The sequence below is a fragment of the Lathamus discolor genome, chromosome 4 (genome assembly GCF_037157495.1).
Source record: "Lathamus discolor isolate bLatDis1 chromosome 4, bLatDis1.hap1, whole genome shotgun sequence".
In the NCBI taxonomy this organism is placed as follows: domain Eukaryota; kingdom Metazoa; phylum Chordata; class Aves; order Psittaciformes; family Psittacidae; genus Lathamus; species Lathamus discolor.
Window position 1 is genome coordinate 57,911,782 of NC_088887.1, and position 14,993 is coordinate 57,926,774.

Consider the following 14,993-nt stretch of genomic DNA (forward strand, 5'->3'; position numbering starts at 1 on the left):
TATGAACCTGTAAAGAAGTTTCCTTCTCTGCAGGCTCTTACCCTGTGCAGCTGCAGGGCACAGGGCAGGCTGCAGCTGTATTTGTTATCAGGGGTCTGCAATTGAGAGAAGGCATGTCTTAACCTCTGCTTGGGCAGAATAAAGCCACCTGAGACTCCTCATCCACCTCCTCAGCTCTGCAACAGAAAAAGTGACCAGTTGTTCACACTGAAGCTGTGACTCAGGAGCAGCCCAGGCACGGTCCATCCACTCCTTCGGACATCCCTGCCAGGGACAATGAGCTGCCTACCCCAACACCAACTACGGCTCCCAGTTAACACACGCACAGCCATGCCACAGTACCTGTGGGACGCTTCTGAAAGGCCTTAAGGTGGTGAAAACAAACACATTCATAGAATGCCTTTAAAAACCAGGTCCTTGGGTATTCCAAGATGAGCTGTAGCAGAAACTAACAGCACAGAGAGCTGTGCACCTATACAAGAGAGGTGCAAGAAGCAGCAGCAGCAAGCATCGATACAAGCCTGTCTGATCTCATTTGCTGCACCTGCTGAGCCACATAGAGAAAGCTTTATGGATGAGTAGTAGATCACTCATTTGGGCTAAGGGCAAGGAAGTACCTTCTGGAGGGGCACCACTGGAGAAACAGTATTTGCAGAATACGAACCTCCAACTACAGCTGCAAGAAAAGCATGCAATGGCCTTAGGGCAAGAGATTAAACAATATGAGACTTCCCAGCTGAGGAAAGAAGATGCAGAATAGGAGAGATCTGCCATTAGTGATATGAAACAGCAAACAGGATGGAGACACTCACTGCTGCTCATGGTGCAGAAAACAAGGGATATACACTTATGGAACAAACTTTGAGAGAGAGTCGTTAAAAAAGTCATTTAGTACAAAATTACTTGGAGAAAATGCTATGGGATGTTGCAGAGGTTTAAAAGTAAACAGATTGAAGAGAATTAGGCAAATGGAGGACAAGGGCTATTAAACACAATATGTCATGTCAATCTGCTTGAAATCCCAAAGTCAAAATTTTACCAGAAACAGAGTCTATATGAGCTTTCTAATGCTTTCTTTCCCTAGATGTCCTCTATTGACCATTATCAGAGACAGTAATTGGCCTAATTCAGTAAAGGAGCTCATCCAAAACCAGACTTGCTCATAACAATTCACCTCTGTGCAATGGATCTTATTTTCTTAATCTACCAGTTCCCAACCTGACCTCTCTGGACTACAGGCCAGACAGATGGTCCACATGAACACGGTAAATACTGAAACAAGTGTGTTTATCAGACAAGATTCTGATTATGATGAGCACAACCACCAGGCATTCCGACAGTTGACATGCTGTGGCCCTGAAGAATTTGTTAAATCGCTGTTCACTGTAGAGAGCTATTTTGGTCATAATGATTAAGTATAAGATTAGCTCACTCTCAGTGTGTTGGAGTTGCTGCCTTTTTTTCTTAAAGAGAAATTAATAAACATGCCATGCAAATACAGTCTACATGCACCTTCGGGCACTATACATTCAGACTTTTCTTTTGGGTTCTCTTCTACTCTGCAAGGCTTCAATCCCTTTAATAACTAGACTTTCAATTCCATGTCTGAAGTTTAAGTCTTCACTAAACTGCCATTTTCTTCCATTTTTCCAAATCAGGATAACTAGCACAACATTCTCATGGGAATTCTTACAGGTTTATTACCCAAAACCTTTCCAAGACACACATCTGAAGTTACTCTCTCTCCTCCCTCACAGGGAAATAACCCAAAACCTGCAGCCAGCATTGTGTGCCTGAATTCTAAGCTAAACTCATAAAAATCTACTTAAACTACCTAAAAAAAGTAACCACGCTTAAACTTTTGCCTGTAAAGCCCAAACATAAAAGTGATCTGTTTCACCTGAGCCTTTAATTTCATGTCAAATCTGTGTGAGGTCACACTTTCCAACTGCAATGGCACAACACATTGTATTACAGCCCTGCTAACAGCACAGAATTAGGTGGGAGGAGAGGCCAATGCTGGTTTTGTGTAGAAAGGAATCTCTAAACACTGACCCCTAGAAGACAAAGAGATGGTGCAAGAGCAGTCAAGGCCAAAGCTCTATTTGCAGAAAATCAATAGGTTATGCACAATAGCAACTGCACTCAGATGTTCAGAGCTCAGCCGGAGCCTGTAGATCTGGTCTCTATATTCAGAGTATCTGACACTGAAAACTAGAAAAAAAACACTTCCCCATCCCCCCCCCCTTTTTTTTTTTTTTTAATTTAAACAATCAAAGCAGAAGCAAGCTTTGAACTACAAGTCTTGAAACTGAGAAGACTGCATCTCTTCTCTTTGCCATTCCCTATGATCTTTGGTAGCCAGCCAAATGGCTCAGCTCAGCTTCACTTTCCACATCAATCCCAAAGTTGAATAAGTAATAAAACTTGCATCAGGAGAGGGCTTTATAATCACATTAGAGACGTGCAACAGAGACCGGCTACCTCGGTTCACTGGACAGCTTGAACGAGGCTTCATAATGAGGTACAGGTGTTAGCACTAATTAGGAATACCCAGCTCACCGCTGACATCAGCCCCTCAAAGCCATGACTGCACTTTAATCCTTTAAGCCACACAAAAGAAAAGCAGAAAGCGGGTGGACAAAAAAGTCTCTGAAAATGCCTCTGCAGAGGATTGAAATATTTTTGCTTACTTAAGGGAAAAAAAAAAAGAATACAGAAGTGTCACAAAGCTGCAGGAAGTTTACTGTGAAGCATCAGAGCACGTAAAAGCATCTAAACCTTGTGCACAACCGGTTTTTAATTTTAGAAAGGGTATCACTGTGTACAGGATGTATTCATCACAGCTATCAAAATTTATATCCAGAAAAGCAGCACAGAATGAAAAGGAGTAGAAGCAGCACATGTAAATATTGTGGTAAGATAAAATTATTCTGTCTATGCCTACCAGCCTTCCAAGCACTACGGGATACATAAAGATAGATTTTAACTGAAATTATTACAAGGAGCTCTGCAGGCTGGAACCTCATTGTTAACAGCTTCTTTTATGACTTCCTCTCCTTTAAAAGACTTTATACTCCTTTAAAATCCACACAGCTTTCATTTAAAAAGCAGTATCTCAATGTTGAAGGTATACAGGTTCAATTTACACATTGTAAACACCAACACACACATATTTAGGGTTTTTTTAAGTATCAGTTCCTCCTTCACTTACATGCCAGGTCATGAGGTAGATGTTTTCGCTTCAGCTGATGACATCACAAGCTCCTAAAAAAATGAAAGGAGTGCTATTTAGGTAGCAGGAGTGACATCAGGCATTTCATGTTTGAGCTACAGCTTAATTTTTGGCAAGTAAGTGAAGGGTGTATTATATTTTTACTGCAATTTTCTCAAGCAAATGATATATCCATAATCCAAAGCCTTAAATCCCATAATTCTCAATATATGAAAAAATGAAATGCATCAGCTATAGATACATACACTACAACTAAAAGTAAATTCATAACAATAATCTTAAAGTTAGTTTTGCCTTCCTCTTAACACGAATGGGAACCAGCTTTACCAATACCAACAAAACAGAACTTTAATCAGCCTTTTATCTATCTTGTTTGGGGAATAACAGAAAAAGTTCAAGTAGATGCTGCACGCTTACTCAGCTGACTTAAGGATCTGCTTTCTCCAAATACACCAATGCTTTCTTCCTTCTAGAGAGCCTTCTATGAACTGAGCATGCTTATAAATTCATGGGGGGGAGGTGGGGGGACAAATAAAAAGTAAGTGTAGAGGGAAAGCTCCCTGTGGCTCCTGCTTTAATTCCTCAAGACATTCCTTCAAATCTCTCCTTGACAATCCTGGATAGCTCAGCTTCCCTGGCAGGGATTCTGCTTACTCGCCCTTTTTAATCCAGTTCTCAGCCTTGAGCAACAGCAAATATGGGAATAGAAGGAATTTTTCTCTCCACCAACTGCCCGCATTCCCCTCCTGCAGCATCATGCACATGTATGGTTTGTGTCCTATTGTAATGGACATGGCAAAAGCATTAAAGTCGTTACACCCAACAGCTTAGTTGCAGCACTCCTCGGAGATGTCAGCAGTTAGACCAGGGTCTGTCCTGGCAGGCAGTCCACCCCATGCCTTAGAGTAAAAAGCTAACAAAACCAGGACTGCTACAAGCTGGAGAACGAAGTATTAGAGAGCAGAAATTCAAGTAAAAACCAAGGAACTGATAACTGCAAACCCTGCCAGAAGAAGAATAAAAGGGGGAGGAAGGGATGGCAATGTCTTTCTAACTGAAATAAGGCAGTTTCTGGCCCAAGTGTCAGCACCATGCTGTAACGTTTCTGCTTCTCCACCCATCTGCAGCACAAGAAAAGGATACCACCACCCATCCACTGAGGAGTGGCACAGATTCTATTACTTAGTACAACTATTGTTGCTCAACTTCGGCTGTGGCATCAAAGGAAAACGTTTCCTTACAATTGCAGGGGGAGGGGAACACACAATGTATTAGAGTTCCTATATGCTGACCATAAAAAATTGTAAGGTTTTTGGCAAAGTTCTTTGAGTTTGTCTTTAGGTTTTTTACCTTTGAGCATTTTTTTTTTTTATCAACCCAGTTTCCTCTTTCCATCTCCTTGACAGTCTCTGGCTATACCCCACATTAAGCAATTAATTTTGAGCAATGCTAGATCTGTAGATCAAAGCAGTACCACAGCCAAGGTTGCCAAAACATGAATCACACTATGTGGGTCGAGTTTTTAACTGGAGATAAGCAGCTACACGCCACTGCTGCCACCACCACACGCATGGCCTGAAGCGATCACAGGGTCCATGAGCAGGAGACAAAATGCACTTGGCATCGATGGGAGCCTCCACTCTCTATCCAGAGGGACTCAGCTCGTGTGCAGCAGAAACACGGTTTGCTGAGCTGACACACAACACACAGTGAGAGGTGGTGACCAGAGGGACTTGTGTTAAAAGCCCACTGCTGCTCCGCCACAAAACCCTGGTACTAATGCTGCTTCTACCCTCTGGCTACGAAATGCCGAGAACCTCACCCACAAGATGCACTGGGGAAGGGAGAGCAACGGAAGATACAAAGTAAAGTATGAGTAAGTGGCTGGATCAAATTTTCAAGCATGACTTTGAACAAATTCTTCTTCTGAGATGTTTCATTAAGGGCTAATTCTTTAGAGTCCCGACCGAAGCCCTTTAATGTAAGTTTTCCATAGAAACACAGGCAAAGCCCTGGTCGTGGCAGCCCAAATGACATCATTAAAATTCAACACAGCCTACAACTTTTAAGTGTGAACAAAACCACAGCTTTTGCCTCCCTCTGAACCACAAAACTAATATATTTTTGAACTCTTCATTAAAAACACATTTGTTTGCTCAGTTAAATGCCAAGATGAACTCTGAAATACCAAAAGGTTCAACTAAAAAAATCTTTTCTTTCTCTAACCCTTACACTACACAGTCACGATCTTCAGTCCCAACTTGATTTATTTCACAACCATATATAAATATACAAGATAGCATGAAAGATAGAGCTGACATCACAAATTATCATTCCCCCCTTTTTTCCTTTTATTTTTTTGAAAACCAGTCGTAACATATTGATTCTGAAACACTAAACTAAATCACCTCAAGTTAACGAGCAGCGGACTCTTCCCTAGCAGAGAAAAAGAGCAAACACAAGAGTGCTCCGCAGCCTAGAAGGGTGCCAACCCCCCAAACCTCCCCATCAAGAGCAAGTTCAGGAGCAGGGTAAGGAACACGCAGGAGACACTCACCCTCCTCCCTGCATGCACTGTGCCAGCAGACCCCAAATTTCTACTCCTAGTGTGCATTTGAAAAAGCATCAAGGCAGCACTAAAACTGTGGCGCAGAGAAACAGAAAAGAGAAAGAAATAATTAGGGAAACTAAAGAACAATGCAGACACAGGAAAGAAAAAAAAAAAAAGGCAAAAAAAGACCCTGGAAATGCACAGTAGCTTTTCATAAATATTGCCTGGAAACTAAGCGTCACCAGGGGAAAAAAGCATCAGGAAGATTTATTTCTTAAAATACAACTTTTAACAACAGAAAGCCATTTGGAACAAAGACCTATTTTTGCAGTTATCACTACTGTTATACTATCATTCCCTCTGTTATTTACCATAGTACTTGCCAACAGCCAAGCCTCCAAAACAAGAACTGTGCTGGCTGAAACAGTGCTTCATGCTTCTCTCCTTAACCGTCCCGCACACTGCACTGCCATTTTCAATAAGAGATGGGCGCAGGAGAAAAAGATCGGCCTGGGTGCTGGAAAAGGGTACCAAGATGGGACCAAGAGCTCAGACTGTGCATAGCAGAGGCTCCACAGCCTCTCCAGGCGTGCCCTTCCCACTGCCAGAAAGCACGCCCCAGCACTTATAGCACACATCTCCCCTGACAGAGCTCAAGCCCTTTATACCAAGTCTCTCTTTGCACTGGACCCTGAAGAGATCATCCCTTTCCTCTTTACCTAGTTAACTTCATGCTTGAACACTATGCTCAACAATTCGTACGCCCTAGTCTTTTCTCCAGACTAAATAAAACTCCATTTTTCACCCTCTGCTCATAGGCCGTGTTTTCAACATTTCTGATCCTTCTAGGTGCTGCTCTCCACCACCTTTCTCATGCTGGTGTACAAAACCACTGCAAGGTTGTGATGCCCAAATCTGGGTAAAGTCTTCCAGCTGAACCCTTCCCTAGACGTAAAACACTCTTTCCTTATTACAGAAAAACATTATTTACCATCTTGTGAGTCACATATAATAATACTAGTGGCTGCTTTCGCAACACAACTGCTGCTTCATGTCCTGGCCATAAACAATCACTGCTATTGGGCCCATTGCTCCCAGTCTGCCAGGGTAGAGCCAGACACTCCCATCACAGAGCTACCCCTCAGCCCCCTGCTCAGCCATGTTCAACCCCTCCTCCATCGACCAAACAAGTGTACATTCAAAGCATCTTCTCAAACAGACATACAGCTCCACTCAGTTTCATCTGGGTATTTAATAAGCAGTATTCTTTCCTTTACCCACATCATCAATGGCAAATATTAATTAACACTGGACACCTAGCAAAGACCACTTAAATCTCACCACATTCACCTGTCCTGTTTCAAACTAATTAGCAACTACCATAGAATCATAGAATAGTTAGGGTTGGAAAGGACCTTAAGGTCTTCTAGTTCCAACCCCCCTGCCATGGGCATGGACACCTCACACTAAACCATCCCACCCAAGGCCCTGTCCAACCTGGCTTTGAACACTGCCACGGATGGAGCACTCACAACCTCCCTGGGCAACCGATTCCAGTGCCTCACCACCCTAACAGGAAAGAACTTCTTCCTTATATCCAATCTAAACTTCCCCTATTTAAGTCTTAACCCGTTACCTCTTGTCCTATCACTACAGTCCCTAATGAAGAGTCCCTCCCCAGCATCCCTATAGGCCCCCTTCAGATACTGGAAGGCTGCTATGAGGTCCCCATGCAGCCTTCTCTTCTCCAGGCTCAACAGCCCCAACTTTCTCAGCCTGTCTTCATACGGGAGGTGCTCCAGTCCCCTGACCATCCTCGTGGCCCTCCTCTGGATTTGTTCCAGCAGTTCCATGTCCTTTTTATGTTGAGGACACCAGAACTGCACACAATACTCCAGGTGAGGTCTCACGAGAGCAGAGTAGAGGGGCAGGATCACCTCCTTCAACCTGCTGGTCACGCTCCTTTTGATGCAGCCCAGGATACGGTTGGCTTTCTGGGCTGTGAGCGCACACTGAAGCCAGCTCATGCGAAGTTTCTCGTCGACCAGCACCCCCAAGTCCTTCTCCACAGGGCTGCTCTGAATCTCTTCTTTGCCCAGTCTGTAGCTGTGCCTGGGATTGCTCCGACCCAGGTGTAGGACCTTGCACTTGGCATGGTTGAACTTCATAAGGCTGGCATCAGCCCACCTCACAAGTGTGTCAAGGTCCCTCTGGATGGCATCCCTTCCCTCCAGCATATCAACTGAACCACACAGCTTGGTGTCATCGGCAAACTTGCTGAGGGCGCACTCAAGCCCACTGTCCATGTCAGCGACGAAGATGTTAAACAAGACCGGTCCCAACACCGATCCCTGAGGGACACCACTCGTTACTGGTCTCCAGACGGACATTGAGCCATTGACCACAACTGTTTGCATGCGGCCATCCAGCCAGTTCTTTATCCACAGAGTGGTCCATCCATCAAATTGATGTCTCTCCAATTTAGAGACAAGGATGTTGTGTGAGACAGTGTCAAACGCTTTGCACAAGTGCAGGTAGATGACATCAACTGCTTTACCTTGTCCATCGTTTCTGTAGCCCCATCATAGAAGGCCACCAAATTGGTCAGGCAGGATTTCCCCTTAGTGAAGCCATGCTGGCTGTCACCAAGCACCTTGTTGTTTTTCATGTGCCTTAGCATGCCTTCCAGGAGAATGTGCTCCAAGATTTTGCCAGGCACTGAGGTGAGACTGACTGGTCTGTAGTCCCCTGCGTCATCCATTTTCCCCTTCTTGAAAATGGGGGTTATATTTCCCTTTTTCCAGTCGTTGGGAACTTCACCTGACTGCCCTGATTTGTCAAATATGATGGACAGTGGCTTAGCAACTTCCTTTCCATTTTCTAAGCAACTGCAAACATTTCTATGAGCATTTCACCTAATCCATTTTTCCTTAGCTTGATCTTGGTAACATTCATTGTCTGATAACTTGCATCATCTCCTGTGCAATTCTTACCTCGCAAATGAACTTTCGTGACTGAATTAGAAAGCTGGTCTTGTGATGCTTCATGTCTACATCACGGTATATAATCCCACAGATGTAACAACTGTTCATGGGAGAAAGGTATTAGAAAATTATCATTATTTATCACCTAATTCTCTTACAGACTGTCTCAGCTACCTAACACATGTACCCGGCTCCCCATGAACAGCCAGTATACAGAGATCTCTTACAAAATGCACACGAAGATTTTAATACTACCAAGACAGCATGGGAAATAAGGCCCGTAGTTTGAGATTATAAATAAATCATAGTATGAAGCAAGAAGTTAATGGTATTCTTTCCCCTTATAGTTCTAGAAAAATCATAACAGGAACAAGTATACAAATACCTAAACAGTAGCCATTGTATTTAACTGAAGAGACTTCCAGGCAATACTTACCCTAGGGGCAGCAGGAAAGAAGAAGGCACTAAGCTTTAAGAATAGTCTCCTAAAATCCTTACTAAGTATTCATAGCGAACAGGGTTGCATTTTTGCTTGTAATTCAGTACAAATTCACAATCTTATTGTAAAAATCTAAAGACAGCCCGTCTCATCCTAAAGCAGGTTAGAGATGCGGAAAGCAGCTAGAAAAGCCTGCAACTCTCCAGCACCTTCACTTCCTTCCACTGTCACAAAAGTATTTCATTACACCTTTACACAGCAACAAGCCTATTCTTAATAATAGCCAGTGACTTAGTAATTCCAGCAACCAGTTCAAATTTGCTGGGAAAACAACTTCCCACAGCAGCTTACCCCATTTCAGACAAACAATGCAGCAGGATGTCTAGAAGGATAGGTTTCATAAGACAACTAAGAAGTAACATCAAGCCGTTTTATGAAATGCTCTGAAGTCCTGGGCCCCTAGGCACCCGGATGGTGACCTAACACAGCAGTTATTCAGTGCATGTGTAGTGCCAGCCACTCTGCAAAATACTCAAAACTTATTACGCCCTTGAAATTACTTGTAACACAATATAATTAACATATGCATGCAAAAAAAGTCAGGGGTTGAAACAACTGCCCCTATGGGGAAAAGCTACCAAGACCCACATACACACGGGATTTAACTTAAACCACCTAACCTAAGGTGCACACAAAGTTGTTTATAAGTCTCCATGTGTCCAGTAGAATCTTAACATTAGTGAAACATGATAAGGCATAGGTCTGTAAAAGATCAGAGGTAATGGGATAAATTTAAGGAGAAGAAAACAACCAAAACAACAAAACAAAAAACCACCAAACTGAAACCCAAAACTTTAGGCTTAGCATCAAGGAAACATGCTGACAGTCAGAACTGCTGGTCCATATCCCCAGGGGACATATTGGAGGCTGCAGCTTCTGACGTTTAAACAAAGATTGGACAAGAGTCCTGGTAGTTACACTGCCAAGACAACATGCTCCAGCTCAGCATTCCTCAAACCAGCCCAAGGGCAAGACAACAACAAATGGGACCCAAGTATAAAGAGAAGGACTGCACAAAGTGATTTGTTTGGCCTTTCTGCACCCAGGACTGCACCTAGCCATGCAAGCGTTACTGTGGAGCAGCAAGTACTGTGCATCAGCTACTGCACAGCACATGGGCATATCGCTGCACACTGGTGAGAGCAAAGCAATTCCAAGTAGGTGTTCCACCCTTAAGTCTCTCCTCCCTACATCAGAGACTGAGGGACATAGAGGGTAATGGTTTCACACTGAAAGAAAGTAGATTTAGATTAAACATTAGGAAGAAAATCTTCACTATGAGGATGCTGAAGCACTGGAAAAGGTTGCCCAGAGAAGCTGTGGCTGCCCATCCCCGGCAGTGTTCAAGGCCAGGTTGAAAGGGACTTTCAGCAACCTGGTCTAGTGGAAGTTGTACCTGCCCATGGCAGGAGGCTGGAACTAGATCACCTTTAAGGACCCTTCCAATCCAAACCATTCTATAATATTTTGATATAGAGTAAGTAATGCCGCAGTCCACACACCAGGTCAGGTCTGTGCTCCTCTTTCAGGTTGAAATGTTGAGATGGATTACTTAAGCCTGCTGCAAGATGCATCTCTCTGAGGAGTGGGTATTCCCCGTGGCAAGTCACATTGCAATGCAGAGGACTGCAGCAGAAAGAGACCACAAATGCACATGGCAGAAGCCTGCAGTAGAACACCTCAAGGGGGATGTAAGTATCAGGGACTGGCAGGATGCTTCTTAAATCCAGAAGTAACAAATGTAGTTTGGTGCTACCTACCACCAGAAGCTGGAGAACAGATCTTTGAGCCACTGACCAGCAAAACCAGCCTATTTAGGAGGATATGGAACCACAAAAATAAAGCCAGTTCTTGAGGAAAAGGAACATGTCTCGCTGTTAGACACAGTCACATTTTGGCCAGTCAGATCTTAACTGTCAACCCACTTCATTCGACTTGTACATCCTGTCCTAAACAGATGTGTTTATGTGCATTTTCTAGAGCTGAGTGACAGCTACTTCATGTTGTGTGCTGAAGGGAGGTCTAAGGGAACATTTCAGAAGCAGTGATCTAGATGACCTAGAAGCATCTTTTCCCACAGATAATTTCCATAATTTAATGCAACTATATTTGTGTACAGTTATGGATATCTTTAGTGGAGATCTTAAAATAAAAAATAAAACTATTCACCAAGTGTGAGAACCTCTGAAGTATGGTAACAGATGTTACCTTTCTGATGGCACAGCCTTGCCATTCTCATACACCCTGCAGCAAAGCCCATGACCCCACCACACACACGAGAGTCACAAATGCTAAAAGCAACATCACTGCTTCTTGCTGGATCCTCCACACACTGACAACATAAAAGACGAAGGGCCAGATTTAGACTTCAGACTGAAGTAATATCAAACTGTGCATTTCAATGCCTTCAAGTTACCTCTCTGAAACAAGAAACAACAAACCTCGTAATGTTTTAACTCCCCATGCAGCAAATGAAAAGGTCTTTAAGGTGGGACTAGCACATTCAGGACAGTCAGCTCACACACCAAAGAGGAAATGATGCCAGAAATCTCTCCCCCTGCAGATTCAACTGCTGACTTGCAGCCCTGTAAACAGATACCTTCAGGAATCAGATCAGCGCTTAGACCTTTCTTCCTCCTCTCCTCACATGCACTCTTCAGACATCCAATTCAGTGCTGCATAAGGCTTCAATGATTGCCATACCTGCAAAGGCCATCCCACATTCTGCACCTTGCCTTCTCAGCCCTCCTCTGTCCACCTAGATTCAGCCTCAATGCTTCCTACCTTCCAAGCCCAGCTACTAGACCGCAGGCCCCTTTCCCTCACAGGACTCTGCTGCTGCTACCTGGAGCGTGCAAGTACCCGCAGTCATTCCCCACTGCTCTGAGGGAAGCCCAGCCCACGCAACCTTTTCCTACATATGTTGTGCCATTTAACTCTGACCACTTACATGCAGGATGGCCATCAGCTGCTGGTCAGGAGGAGCTCATGCCTGAAGCCACCACCAGCCTTTATAACCCAAATGAGCCTGCTGAGCCTCTGTTCCTATTGTGGTCAATGTAAGTAAGGGGAAAAAAAACTCCACCAAAACCAAACCCACCCACAACCGGTTGACATCAGTGAGTTTAAACAAAAGACTCAGAATAATTTACATCTAGATTACAGGAGGAAAGCTATATCACAGTTGGTTGACAGTAGTAAAGAAAAGACTGTGTCTCCTCTTCTGGCTACATCAAGTTATAATGCTCACCAACGTACAACAGAGGGGTTCATACTGACTACAGAACAGGCATTTTCAAGTTTCTGTAACTGCTGTGGCTACTAGGAATTTGAGTAAATAGTGAATATACTGTGCATTCCTGGCCTTGAAGGCAGTCTCAGTGGCCACAGAAAAGTTGGCCTCAAACAGCTCACCTCCTATCAAAACATTTAGTCAGTATTCAACTGAATGATAGTCAGTTTCCAGAGAAACTAAAGGAAAGGCAAGAGAAAAATAACAGTGTTAAACTTCACTTGCTCGTCACGATTATTCAGAGGACTTTTGACATCCTTCATTAAACTCGGTACATTGGTATTTGTGAGATTTCACAAGGAAAGGCCCCCTGTTCTTTCCTGGTCAGACAGCTGATCATCACAATAGCACACTAGCACTCAGATTGTCACTTCCCCCTGCAAAGAAACTCCATAAATAAATAAAGTACCCAAGCTTTGCACTTAGACCACAAAACACAAGACTTGGAGCACAATCAAATGACAATTAATGAAGCAGCAGACACGAAAACACAGTAAACAAGACTTCATCAACTTCATCCTTTGTGGCTGCAAATTCCACAGCAGTAACCAAAAAAGACTCCTTCCTTGAAGATGATCCTAAATGGTCAGAAAGAATTGGTGTTGTTTTACTTCCATGAAAGAGAAACCTGTGTCAACTACTAATCCTTTCCCAAAGCCATTCTCACTCAGTCAGACAAAACACATGATAAGCTCCGAGAAACAAGCAAGGAAATTTTGGCCTTGGTGGAATCAATAGGAATTAAGGACAGTGCCAAAACAAAGCCAGGAATAAGCAAAGCATTTATCTGATAAATTTGTGAGCAGAACTCCCAAGCAACAAAACTTGAGTTTATTTCTTCTCAAAGTTTCCTGATGCAAATATGTTGAGGAAGGGTGGGAGTTTGCAAGATGGAGTTGCAATGCAAGAGAACTACTCATTTAAAAGCACCCACTGCCAGAAGAACTGTCAAAAATAAATACGTGACCTTTAATAAAATTGTCTATAAACACACAGACCTTTATGATTTCTTGTAGTTTAGTCAGGTTTCTGCTATATAAAGTTAAGATGTTTGCAGAGACCAAGCTTTTGACACTGCTTAGCAAGGGGCTAAACTAGACATAGAGAGACTGCCACTTGCGCTGGTATGGATGGGTTGCATGAACAGGTTTCCACCAGTTCTGAGGCCCCTCACAGCACACTGGTATATCTGCACTTCAGGCATGCAAACAGCACAAATGCCCCCTGTGAACTTGCCAAACCCCATTACAATCCTCCTCTGGAGGAAGAATAAAAATGAAGAAAAGACAACTTGCTTTAACACGTTTGCTCCTCAAGAGTTTTGCATTGCTTCTGCTCACCTGGAGCACAAAACCTTCTATAATCCTGCTATAATCCCGTCAGACCTGGAAAGCTCAACAGAGAAAGTAAACATAGGAGCTGAGCTTTTTCTCCTTTGGGAATTGCCATCATGCAGTTAAGCGTAGAATTCTTAACGAGTTTATCTCTACGAGCCTGTAAGAGGCTGTGAACAGGCAGAGGTAGTATGGCATACCTTAAGGCGGCATTAAGACCTCTAAATCACAGATCTAAAGATTATGGCCAAGGTCGGGTATGGGAGCGAAGCAGGCTCAGCTTCTACAGGGCTTGTGCAAGGGCTGAACTAATGCCTTTTATTCAGAATTAAACATGTACGACCACCCTGATGATTGTAATACAGATACATTAGTGCAACACCTTCGAATTGCTAGAAACACTAGTTTCTCCAATAGAATGAGCTTAATATAGACTCCCTAAAATTATTTCAAGGAAGAAAGTAAAAAAAAAAAAGGCACTTTGACAGAAAAAAAACTATCAGAGATTACTACAAAGGATTTGATACCTGCATCCTGGTTACTTTAAAGTGTTTTGGAAGTTACCCCACTAAACCAATGCTTTACCACCGTCTTGTTTTTTCTAGCAGTTCCTCTTGATACCTAAAAGTATACTTGCTTTTGAAACATACTTCCTATCAGTACAAACCAAGTATCAGCGATTATGTTTACTTTAAATCACACTGATTCAACTCGCTTAACCAAGCACAATTTACATATGTACAGGCATAAAGAGGACAGAGGTTTTTGTTAAATACATAAGCAAAATACTCATCACATCGATACAACCATTCACTGAGAAGTGTTGTATCATGAATACTTTATTTTATATGAATATCAAAAAAAAAAACAAACACTTGATTTTTCAGTGGATGATGCTTTTATACATATGTAAGCTCACACATATGTACCAGCCACAGAAAGTAACACCTCACATAAAAACCCTGACAAGGGAAAAGTGTCTCTTTATCGGGCCTAGCAAACCTACACAAATCTTATTCAAAAACAGCCACCTAACGAACAAAACAGCAACAACAAAAACCCCAAACCAACCAAACCAAACCCAAAGATCTGCTAAAA

General features: G+C 43.0%; 1 protein-coding gene across 5 annotated transcripts in view; it reads right to left on the reverse strand.

Annotated features, from left to right (window-relative positions):
* Window positions 1-14,993, reverse strand: part of JADE3 (jade family PHD finger 3) — a 72,369-nt gene that overhangs the window by 49,514 nt on the left and 7,862 nt on the right. For 2 of the 5 annotated variants that reach the window (XM_065677577.1, XM_065677579.1), the window contains exon 2: window positions 3,215-3,267. The exons of 2 other annotated variants lie outside the window; for them this stretch is intronic. The gene's annotated coding sequence lies outside the window, so the exon portion shown is untranslated. Of the gene's footprint in view, window positions 1-3,214; window positions 3,268-8,779; window positions 8,796-14,993 lie in introns of those variants that run through there. One more of the 5 variants, XM_065677580.1, reaches the window with a different exon arrangement.